This window comes from Piliocolobus tephrosceles, chromosome 4 (assembly GCF_002776525.5).
Source record: "Piliocolobus tephrosceles isolate RC106 chromosome 4, ASM277652v3, whole genome shotgun sequence".
In the NCBI taxonomy this organism is placed as follows: domain Eukaryota; kingdom Metazoa; phylum Chordata; class Mammalia; order Primates; family Cercopithecidae; genus Piliocolobus; species Piliocolobus tephrosceles.
In genome coordinates, this window is record NC_045437.1 from 64864204 (window position 1) to 64876334 (window position 12131).

At 43.1% G+C, this 12131-nt stretch overlaps 1 pseudogene across 1 annotated transcript; it reads right to left on the reverse strand.

The window, feature by feature from the left end:
* Positions 1-2277: 2277 nt before the first annotated feature.
* Positions 2278-3372, reverse strand: LOC111541643 (annotated as a pseudogene). Its single transcript, XR_002731333.3, has one exon. The product of XR_002731333.3 is annotated as a mitochondrial import receptor subunit TOM22 homolog pseudogene (transcript).
* Between the last annotated feature and the right edge of the window lie 8759 nt (positions 3373-12131).

The window sequence follows — 12131 nt, forward strand, 5'->3', positions numbered from 1 at the left end:
TGTTATTTTCCTGTGGAACCAAACAGGAGCTATAAGAATTACTAGTGGACAGATTTATTTGCACTCAGTGTTCTGTTCTGTTCTGCTATGCTTTTATGAATTTTAAAGGCAAGGAATTGTTCAGGTCAGGAATTCATCCCTCAAAATGCTTCATGCTGGAGCCCATGGAAAGGAGAGGCCTTGCGGCTTCACTGGTGAATTAACTGAGAGTTGGAACACTGCTGGTGTGTTTTGCTTTACCACTGACTTTCTTTGAAGGGGCCTTTGACGAGGTTGTTTACTCTCATTCATTGCCTCAGTGTTTATATCTCAAAATCAAGAGACCTCCTTCATGTCGAAGGAACTAGGGGAAGAAAGCTAAGTCTGTGACTCAGAGATAAAAACCAGCTTGATGTGATTGCAGGGTCCCTGGAGAGACTTCCCTGTCCCCAAATGTCTCCCACTGGCTTGTCCCAGCACAAGATAAGAAACCCCACAGTTACCTTGCATTTGAGTTTAGGCAGTGAGCACCTGGTTAAAACACAGTCATGCTATGAAGGCAGATCTGACACTGTGTTTGCTTTTATTCTAAGATGGACATTTCTTTTTTCTTTCTTTCTTTCTTTTTTCTTTTTTCTTTTTTGAGATGGAGTCTTGCTCTGTCATCCAGGTTGGAGTGCAGTGGCATAATCTTAGCTTGAATCTGTCTCCTGGATTCAAGAGATTCTCGTGCCTCAGCCTCCCTAGTAGCTGGGATTACAGGTGCCTGCCACCACGCCTGACTAATTTTTTGTATTTTTAGTAGGCACAGAGTTTCACCATATTGGCCAGTCTCAAACTCCTGACCTCAAGTGATCCATCTGCCTCAGCCACCCAAAGTGCTAGGATTACAGGTGTAAACCACTGTGCCTGGCCAAGATGCACATTTCTCTCATCTTTTAATGCTTCTGAAATCGGGATGTGTTTTTACAATCAGAGTGAATAGTTAATGTAATAATGTGATAGTCTATTTCCCCTAAAGAAGTAAGTTGTTATTAAATAGATAAGAACCACCTGGAAAATAGGGAAGCAGTATGGACACACTCCAGTGAGTGGGTGTTGAAAACTGACCCGAGCCAGATAGGTCATGTGTGAATGATTGCAACCTAGGAGTTGTTAAGCAGAACTGTTAACTATTCTTCTCCACAAACGTTACGCAATCATGAACAAAGCAAGCCACTGGCCAAATTCTGCTGCACATAGACACTTGTTAACTAAATATTTGTTAATAAACCAGTAAAAAAGTAGCTCATATAATCTTCCTTGCAAAGTTCTCTAAGACAATTTCTGGAATTCCAGAGGCAGCATAATGCTGCCAGTTTAGCCAGCACTGAGCAATCAGAATCTTCCGTAGTTTATGGCTAGGCCCAAGACCAGGTAAAGGCATCACTCTGAGAGTGCTGGGTATTTTATTCATGCAAGAGTGGAGATTCTCTAAGCTCTTTTAACTAGTCTACTTATCTTTAGATTCACCAAAGAGATCCTATTTCTAACTTTCATCATGTTAATCAACATGCCACCAATTTCACCTGTAAAAAACAATTCTGGCATTAACTGTGCTAATTGGAAAGCACCTGTTATTGAAGATATGAATAACAGATGTGCCTTACTTGAGGCTCATGCATATTTTTTTTCCTCAAGAGCTACCCTATTAACTGAAGGATTGTGCACTCTTCATTAGAGTCTAGAAACGTTTGGTTAAAGCCCAAACTAGGTGGCATACCCAAGATAGGCACTGTATTTTCAGAAGTGTTTTAAAATCTTAAGACTGCATCCGACTGAAACACACGTTGTGATACAATGCGATCACGTCGCTAAGAGAAATGTGCCATGGGGTTTGAAAGCACGAAAGCAGTGATGAATTCTGTCTGTCAGACTGGGAAGTGAAGGGGCAAGGGTAGAACACCCTTACAGAGGAGATGACCCAAGCTGGATTTTTAAAAGTGAGTAGGAATGCATGAGGCAGACTTGGGGTACACCCAGCGAACGGAAGCAGTAGGGACACAAGCCCAGAGACTGGAAGCTAGTCTAGGGTGGGTAGACTACAGGCATGTGAGAGGGGAGACAGGCTAGAATTGTAGGTGGGAACTAGACAGAACCTTCTAGATTGTGCTCAAGAATTTTCTCTTTACCTGGTAGGCATCTGGAAGTCGAGAGACAAAAATATTTTACGTACTCCAATTTTGGCTTGGAACATGAATGATCGTATTGTTAGATCAAAATGGATCCCATAAGGGTCAGGCTTCTCCCAAACCTTTCTTTTTTTTTTTTTTTTTCAGTTGGAATCATTTTTAATATTTAAATACAAAAAGTGAGCACTGACTTCTGTTTTTTTAAACACACACACAGGTCTAACAACCAAACTGTGCAGGGGAAATGAACTCCTGATCTGTCTTCCAGTCCCCATTCTGTGGCTGAAGCTGCAGCCAGCCTCCCTCCTCTCATACATAGGGATTCATAGTGGCCGCTTCACACTACAGGTGTAATGCATTTTGTCTTTCACATTGCGTGCATGTCCCTCCCCAACAGCTCCATTCTTTAAAAAAACTAAAATTAAAAAAGGCAGTCGTTAATGGTCAGGGGCACATCCCTCCCACTGGCATCGATTCCTACCCACAAGGGGAAACTGACATCTTCTAGTTAGGAGCAATTTGGTGAAAGGAGTAGGGTGGCCAGAGCAGGAATAACCGTCTGCATGGCTGCACTCTGGTATCAGAGTGAAGACAGAAGTAAGGATAGTGTGGAGGGCACAGTTGCAAGTTGAGTCTTTCCATGAGACAATGTGAGGAGAATTCTCCCCACCAGATTTAGATAGATAAATGTGCCAAAGTTAAAAAAAAAAAAAAATCCAAATAATCAGCAGTTCAAACACTTGAATTTCAAACTTATCCCACCGAGACAGCTCAAACAGCAGTAACAATCTAGATCTTTCCAGGAAGTGAGGGTAGAGCCTCTGGCATTCCTCCTGAGAGCCCTGTGTTAGGCCCTAGAAGTATCTGCCGCTGCTGCAGTTGCTGCTGTTGCTCCATTTGCAACTTCTCAGTTTCAAAGACAACGGGAAGAACCAGGATCATAAAGGAAGTGGTCCCAATCCACAAGGCTGCCCTGGAAAACCTGTACATTTTTTGAGCCACAAAGAGGGAAAGATCAAAAGTGGCTCCGGCCGCGGACCGGACCCTCTCCGGAAACATCTCCGTCAGGCCCCATAGTCTCTCCGACAGGGTCTCATCTAGCTCTTCATCGTCGTCCTCCTCCAGCTCCTCCTCAGGCTTCTCCGCGTTGCCTTTCGGGAGCAATTCGTCCGGGGACTGGGGTTCCCCGGCACCGGCAGCAGCAACGGCGGCAGCCATGACTGTAGGGCCCAAACCTTTCTAACTAAGCTGCAGAGCCCTGAACATCCCCTCCGTCTATACTGTTTTTTCCATAAAAACCAAAGCAGAAAGAGTATGGCCCCTAGAGTCATGTACTGGTTGGGTGAGTTGGACAAGTTTCTTAATCTCTCTGATCCTCAATGTAAAATGTGAATAATTATAACTTTTTCTTAGGGTGTTGTTAAGAAGTTTAAGATAGTGTGTAAGACAGTTTAAGTTAGTGCTTAACACGGTACCTGGAATAGAATACTCGACTAGTTTTATTTCTAGCATCTATGTCTTTTAAATTTTTTTTAAAGATTTAATTGCCCAGGCTTGGGTGATGTGGTCTCAGCTCACTGCAACTTCCACCTCCTGAGCTCAAGCGATCCTCCCACCTCAGCCTCCAGAGTGAGTAGCTGGGACTATAAGTGCACACCACCACGACTGGCTAATTTTTATTTTTTTATTTTTTGTAGAGATGGGGTTTTGCCATGTTGCCCAGGCTGATCTTGAACCCTTGAGCTCAAGCAGTTCGCCTGTCTTGTGATGGGATTACAGTCATGCACCACTGCGCCTGGCCCTTAAATCTTTCTTATTGTTTCTCCTTGTTTATGAATTCTTAGAACATGTATATTATACAAGTAGTACTTGATCGCACTATAATTAGACATTACTAATCACTGATCTTGTTCCATAAATCTTACTCTAAACTGTTTAAAATCTAGAAGTTTAGCTCTGAGGCTTCTAATCCTAATAAAATCCCACAAACCACTCTTATCTGCCTACTTGGTCTTATCAGGGAGAGGCTCTTTTTGTTTCCAGCAGGGCCTAGTTTTCCATTTCTAGTCCCAGAACCAACAACAGAATGGCAGATTCCAGCTCCAAAGTTTTTTCTCCTCCCTAAGTCTTTGAGAACCATGATGGCCAATGGGCTGGCAGGGCTGCTTTCCATTATCTTTATCGAAGCAGTTTAACTTCAATGCCCTTAGCAACTTCTGTTCAGGAGAAATATTTCTTTTGCTAATGAAGACCATGTTCAAAATTATCCCAAACATATTCTTATCTCATGCAGCCCTTCACCTCAGAACACTAAACTTGGGTTCTTAAAAGAGGGTGCCGTGGCTCACGCCTGTAATCCCGGTGCTTTGAGAGGCCGAGGCAGGCAGATCACCTGAGGTCGGGAGTTCAAGACGAGTCTGACCAACATGCAGAAACCCCGTCTCTACTAAAAATACAAAATTAGGGCGTGGTGGCACATGCCTGTAATCCCAGCTACTTGGGAGGCTGAGGCAGGAGAATCACTTGAACCCAGGAGGCGGAGGTTGCAGTGAGCCGAGATCACACCATTGCACTCCAGCCTGGGCAATAAGAGCGAAACTCCATCTCAAAAAAACAAACAACAAAAAAGAGGGCCTTACCCTTTTACTGATTGATTAAAACAAAAAGGTTCACAGTTTCATGTGGGACAGCAAACTATAGCCACCAGTATTTTGAATCAAATTTAAATTCCTGCTTGGGTTTGAATGTGTCCTCCAAAGTTCTTGTGTTGGAAATATCCCCAATGCAACAGCACTGAGAGGTAGGACCTTTAAGAGATGAGTAGGTCATGAGGGTGAAGAGGCAGAGACCTCCCGGCTGGATTAAGGCCTGTATTGCAGGAGTGGCTTCCTGATAAAAGCATGAGTTCAGCCCCTTCCCTCTTTCTTTCATGTGCGTGATCTCTTGACCTTCTGCCTTCCTTCATGGGATGATGCATCAAGAACCCCTTGCCAGATGCCAGCCCTTCAACCTTGAACATCCTAATCTCTAGAACTGTAAGAAATAAATCTCTGTTCTTATAAATTACCTAGTCTCAGGTATTCTGTTACAGAAGCATAACAAGAACTAAGATAATCCCTATAGGCAGAGTTTTTGCTGCTACCCAAGTTGCCGTTAGCCCTGTATCTCCCAATTATGGCATACCCGACATCTCACATTGGTACCCACCTGCCCTTGAAGGCATCTGAGCACCACCCCCATCCCAGGCTCTGGCTGTTACAACCCATTGTCACAATACAAGCAGCTTATCCCATTAGTCAGTTACTTGGCAAGGCCAGGAATGTTTAACACACAAGATGACAGTTTTGCTGTGGGGGATGGAATGGAAAGGAGGAAGGGAAAAGGTCTCCTATGAGATGCCCTAGGTCTGGATTAGCTGCCCTAGGGTGGGAATCTAGTGTCTGGGGTGAGGGTGGGTCGAGGGATGCTGGTTGGGAGAGTGTCTCTGACTGAGAAACATGACAGATTGCCTCCTGTCACTGTCCCCTGAGTCAGTGTTTGCCTCTGGTGAAGACTGTAATAGAGACCAGCTAGGAACAGGGCTCGGGTGGCAGTGGAGAAGGAAGAGGGACCTATGGCTGCAGCTTTGGAAAACAGATGTCTTATAGCCTTGAAATTAAGTGGACAATGTTTTGTTTTTTCTAGTGTTTATGACAAATGTAAGCCCCAGCGCATATGCCAATAAAATCCAAGTTTAAAAATCCCACTCCCAGCCAGGCACGGTGACTCACGCCTGTAATCCAGCACTTTGGGAGGCCGAGATGGGCGGATCATGAAGTCAGGAGTTCGAGACCAGCCTGGCCAACACAGTGAAACACCGTCTCTACTAAAAATACAAAAAAAAAAAATTGGCTGAGTGTTTTGGCATGCACCTGTAGTCTCAGCTACTCTGGAGGCTGAGGCAAGAGAATCGCTTGAACCTGGGAGGCCCAGTGAGCCAAGACCATGACATTGTACTCCTGCCAGTGTGACAGAGTGAGACTCCATCTCAAAAAAAAAAAAAAAAAAAAAAATCCCCACCCTCTAAGAGGAAAATTGGAAATAATCTACTCTTTAATTGCTCCTCTGCCAAAGCAGTAACTTGAATGGTCCTCATTAGGAATAGCTCATTACTAACAATAATATTAACTATTATAACAACAAGTTATTGCTTGATCCCAGGAGTTCAAGATCAGTCTGGGCAATATAGTGAGACATCATCTCTACATTAAAGAATTTAAAAATTAGCCAGGCATGGTGGAGCACACCTGTAGTCCTAGCTACTTGGGAATGTGAGGCAGAAGGATCACTTGAGTCCAGGAGTTTGAGGTTATAGTGAGCTATGATTGTGCTACTGCACTCCAGCCTGGAGTACAGAGCAAGACCCTGTCTCTAATTAAAAAAAAAAAAAAAAAAGAAGAAGAAGAAGAAGGAGAAGGAGAAAATTCCAGAATTCACAATGTGTTGCTCCAGGCACCCTGCCTCACCCCAACACTGTAAACATCCCCCCTCAAACCGGTCAAGTTGCTTCCCCATCACTTCCAGCCCCCAGTCCCACTTCTCCTTTCTTTTACTAGATAAAGGCTTATATGAGTGGGGTTTATGGTTTCAGGAATAAGCTAAAGTACGTACAGACTGAAACCTCTTGGAAATATTAACATTCCAGGCAAGTGAAAGAAAAACTAGGAATCAGTAGACATGATTTTCTAGCTGGCATCCACTTCTTCCCCCGCCCTTAAGTTGTTCCTGGAGAGGAAAATAATTTCTAGAATGTCACTCCAGACACCATTAGTCAGCAGGAGAATGGAATCTGGAAGGGGACCTGGAGGACAACAGACAGCAGGCTACCCTGGGGCTCACAGGGTAAAGTAGGGAGAAAAGGCCCAAGGGTTTTTTTTTTTTACTGTAGAGTCAAAGTCATGTTCAGAAGACAGGACATGGTGATTCTCTATCTGGGTGGGGAAAGGACCATCTTGGGCATGTTTCCTACTGGGGCAGGTGAGGCCAGTAGGCTTAGGGCTACCTTAAGATGTTCAAGGGACAGCAGAATGATCTTAAAAACCAGAAGGAAGTGGTTTGTTTAAAATATATCTCTCAGGGAAGTGCATCTATCTTATCAAGGGACTAGCAGCAGCCTGAGACTGACAGACTCTTCAGCAGGTCAAGCTCAAAACCTGGAAAGTAAGCAAAGATTATGGGGGGCAAATGCCCCTAAGGAGATTTTTTAAAAAGCAGGGGTTGAATGAATGAACTGAATTTACATAGGATGATCCCTAAATATTCAATCTGTTCTGTTCTGGATTAGGGTAGAGGGTGACCACACAAATCAACTAAAACATTTGTAAATGTTGCCAATAGATGATTCTGTATTTTCCTAAAGAATCAGACAATGTTAGGGAAATTTGGATGTCTGATTAAGGGTAACTTCTCAAGTACTAATATCAGACTGCTAACTGATTGTGCTCTTAAAGAGCTTGTATCTATATGTTCCCCTCAGTCAGGGCTGCAACAAGGGTTAACCCCCTCCCTATTACACACCCCTAATGACTTCAAGACCGCAACAGGACGCGAAAGTATCTCAGGGACCGCATTCTTCTGCTGGCAGAGGAAGAGCTGACTAATAAACATTTCTAGTTATTTAACACACTCCAACAAATAACACACCAAAGCAATAACATTATGCAAATAATCTCTTTAGTTATTTGCCTGATCAGGTTATTTGCCTGGTTATTTGCAAAAGAAAATATGGCCAAGAGAGGAAGCATCTGAATCTCCAATCTTGGCTGAGTGGAAAGCTCTGCTTGTAAATCACACTCCCTCTGCCCTGCAGAGTGGCCAGCCCAGGATTCTGTGTAGGGGTGGATTCAAGTCTCACCATAGCCACAGAAATCATTTGCTTAAGCTTCTGCTAACTGCTCCCAACTTCCATTCCTTTGTGTGTAAAGTCGGAGCAATGTAGCAACATGTTCAGTGGTGTGAGGTTTGGTAAACCACAGAGTGCTACACACACATTAGACTGAAGCTCTTGACAGATGTGACACAAGGGTGGTGTCACATCATTGAGATACCTACCTAAGTCTTACTGTATTACTGTGTGTGTTAGTCTGTTCTTGCACTGCAATAAAGAAATACCTGAGACTGGGTGATTTATAAAGAAAAGAGGTTTCATTGGCTCACAGTTCTGCGGGCTATGCAGGAATCATGGTGCTGGCATCTGCTCATCTTCTGGGAAGCCTCATGAAGCTTACAGTCATGGAGGAAGGCAAAGGGAAAGCAGGCATGTCACTTGGTGAAAGTAGGAGTAAAGGAAGAGAGAGAGAGGGAAGAGGGGAGGTGCCACACACTTTTAAATGACCAGATCTCACGAGAATTCACTCACTATTGCAAGGACAGCACCAAGCAGATGGTGCTAAACCATTCATGTGAAATCCACTCCCATGATCCAATCACCTCCCACCAAGCTCCACCTCCAACATGGGGGATTACATTTCAATATGAGATTTGGGCAGGGACAAACATCCAGACTATATCACCATGGCATGGCAATTTATTGACTCGTGTTTGTCTTCCCTATACTTCTTTCTTCTCAATTTCAAGGAGGTAGCCAAATCCTCAGCATTTTTTTGATTTCAGCCCTTTTGCAGGGTAGGGCAAACAGAGGGATTTGAGGCCCTTTCAGTCTTTTATGAAAGCTAAGCTTTAGGGGGCAGAGGTGGGAGATCACTTGAGGCCAGGAGTGGAAGCCAGCCTGAGCAACATAGCAAGACTCTGATTCAAAAAATAAAATATTATAAATAAATGAGTAAATAAATAGAAAATGAATACCATCATAGCGGTTGTGGCTGATGTCCCCAAGGAAAGATAAGATGTGTTTTTGGGGACAACAAGAAAGGCAGAGAGATTTTCTTCAGGTGCTAGAAAGCCAAAATAGAAGGATAAATCATAACCAAGACTGTGGCAGTACCCCCTAGGCTGCTCTGCCTACCTCAGTAGTTGCTATCAGTGTCTGGTTTTTAAGTTCTAAATTAATTAAAATTAAATATAATTAAAAATTCATCTCCTCAGTGGCACTAGCTATATTTTAAGTGCTCTATAGCCTCATATGTCTAGTGGCTACCATACTGGACAGAGTAGTTATGGAACATTTCCATCATTGCAGAAATTCCTACTGGACTGTGAGAAGATGTCAAGACCTCAGAGGCTGTGAGAAAACATGGGAGATTAGATGCTCCCAACCTCATCCCAGAGTCCTGTGCTCTAAGAACGGAGAATTAGCAGCTGAGCTACCCAGCACGAGATACACAGGTTGGGACAATGGACTGGTGCTCCATCAAAAACAGTGTGGATCCACAACTGTAAACTAGAGTGACAGCCTTCCCTGTGCCAGAGTGTTTAACAAGACCTAATGACCTTTACACACTTTGGAGGGCAGGGAGAGACACCAAGGGCTGAGTGTGAATTTCCCACCAACCTAGGAGGATTTAAGAGGATTTAAAGAGAATGAAGTGAATAAAGAGAACCAAATGATTTAAAAAGAATAAAGTGAGGCACACTTGAATACAGGGAACTAAGATTAATATCTGCTGCAGTCATACACAAGTATGCATACACATATACACCCCCACACAGACACACCAGTCATCCTTCCTTCTTTAACTGTTTTTTTCAACACTGATTTCACAACACTATTTAAACAGCTCAGACTATCTCCATATCCCAATAAGTACTTGTCAGTACACAAACAGGTCACAATCCTTTATTTAAAAAGCAAGGTGGCTGGGTGTGGTGGCTTATGCCTGTAATTCCAACACTTTGGGAGGCCAAGGTAAGAGGATCACTTGAGCCCAGGAGTTCAAGACGAGCTTGGGCAACACAGTGAGACCCCATCTCTATTTTTAAATAAGAAAACTTTAAAAATAATACAATACAATAAAAAAATAAAAAGCACAGCTCATATTAGAAAATGGACAAAAGACATGAAGAAGCATTTCACCAAAGAGGCTATACAGATGGCAAATAAGCACATGAAAAGATGTTCAGTACCATTAGCCATTAGGGAAAGGCAAATTAAAGCCACAATATCACCACACACCTATCAGAAAGACTAAAGAAAAAGATAGCGACAACACCACATGCTGATGAGGATGCAGAGAAACTGGATCCCTCAAACATTGCTGATAGGAACACAAAATGGTACAACTACTCTGGAAAATAGTTTGGCAGTTTCTTTAAAAAGCAAATATGTAAGTACCATATGATCTAGCAATTGAACTCCTGGGCAATTTGAATCCCAGGGAAAGGAAAACTTATGTTCACATAAAACCCTGTACATGAAGTTTATGGCAGCTTTATTTCTTTTTGTTTGTTTGTTTGTTTTGAGACAGAGTCTCGCTTGGTCACCCAGACTGAAGTGCAGTGGCGTGATCTTGGCTCACTGCTAACTCTGCCTCCCAGGTTCAAGCAATTCTCCTGCCTCAGCCTCCTGAGTAACTGGACCTACAGGAATCCACCACCACAACTGGGTAATTTTTATATTTTTTTGTGGAGATGGGGGCTTTGCTATGTTATCCAGGCTGGTCGCGAACTCCTGACCTCAAGTGATCCACTTGCCTCGGCCTCCCAGGGTGCTGGGATTACAGGCATGAGTCACAGTGCCTGGCCCATAGCAGCTTTATTTGTAATAGCTAAAGAGTGTAAAGGCCAGAAATGTCCTTCAACAGGTGAATGGTTAAACAAATTGTGATGCATACCTACCATGGAATACTATACAGGCAACAACTTGGATGAATATCCAAGAATTATGCTATTGTAGCCATTCTGTAGAAATAGGATAAATTCCCACCTAAAATACAGTTCAAATGATGACACTAGATAGACATTGAGAGAGTGTGAAAAGGTTTATTACGCACATAGTGAACTTTTCTGGAGATAGCTGGCAAAGTTTCCCAAACAGGTCCAAAAACAGTGTAAGAGAGCAGGGAAAGAAAACTGACTTGAAGTTTTCTTAGGCTTTGGGGAGTGGGGCTGGGGTGAGGGTTCCTGTATGCAGGCGGGAGCCCACTTGGTTGGAATCTCAGAGCCAACAGAAGAACCCGGGCTTTCTTATCAGGTTGCCCAGATGTGGGGCAAAATGAGAAAAGAGAAGAGTGGGGTATAAAAGCTACTAGCAAACATCAGAAAATGGAGTCAGACTCATTATTATTACGTAGGAACCACAAAAAGGCCTTTCTCAAAAGAATGCATACTGTATGCATCCATTTATGAAACATTTTTGAAATGACAAAATTTCAAAACTGGAGGACATATTTGTTAATAGTTGCCAGGGTATAGGGATGGGGTGGGTGAGGAAGGTAGGAGTGGTTGTAAAGGGGCAAAATAAGGGATCCTTGTGATGTTGGAACTGTCAGTATCTTGACTGTGGTAGTGGATACACAAACCTATACAGGTGATAACATTTTATGGAACTGTGCAATTTTCACACATGCACACACATGTGAGTACAAATAAAGCTGGGAAAATCTGAAAAAGATTGATGGAGTGTAGTAATGTCAATCTCCTGGTTGTGATAATATACTAATGTTTTGTAAAATGTTACATTGGGAGAAACTGGGTGAAGAATACACGAGATCTAGCCGTCTGATTTCTTAAAATCGCATGTGAACCTAGAATTCTCTCCATTAAAATTTCAAACTGAAAAATGCTCAGATCAGAGAGGGAGAGTTCGTTCGGATTACAGGACACTCTGGGCTGGGACGAAGGGCAAGAATGAGTGAATGCCTGTGAACTGAGCCAACTGACCCAGTGAACTACCTGGTCTCCCGAAGTCCTCTTCAACAATGTAATGGCCAGCCAGAGGTCAGATGTCTTCATTATCATAAAGACCAAAAGCTAGGTAAATGTTTAGAGGGACTAACCTGGAAATACAAAGAAAGGCAAGAAAAAATTCAGAGGCAGCCTAATAAC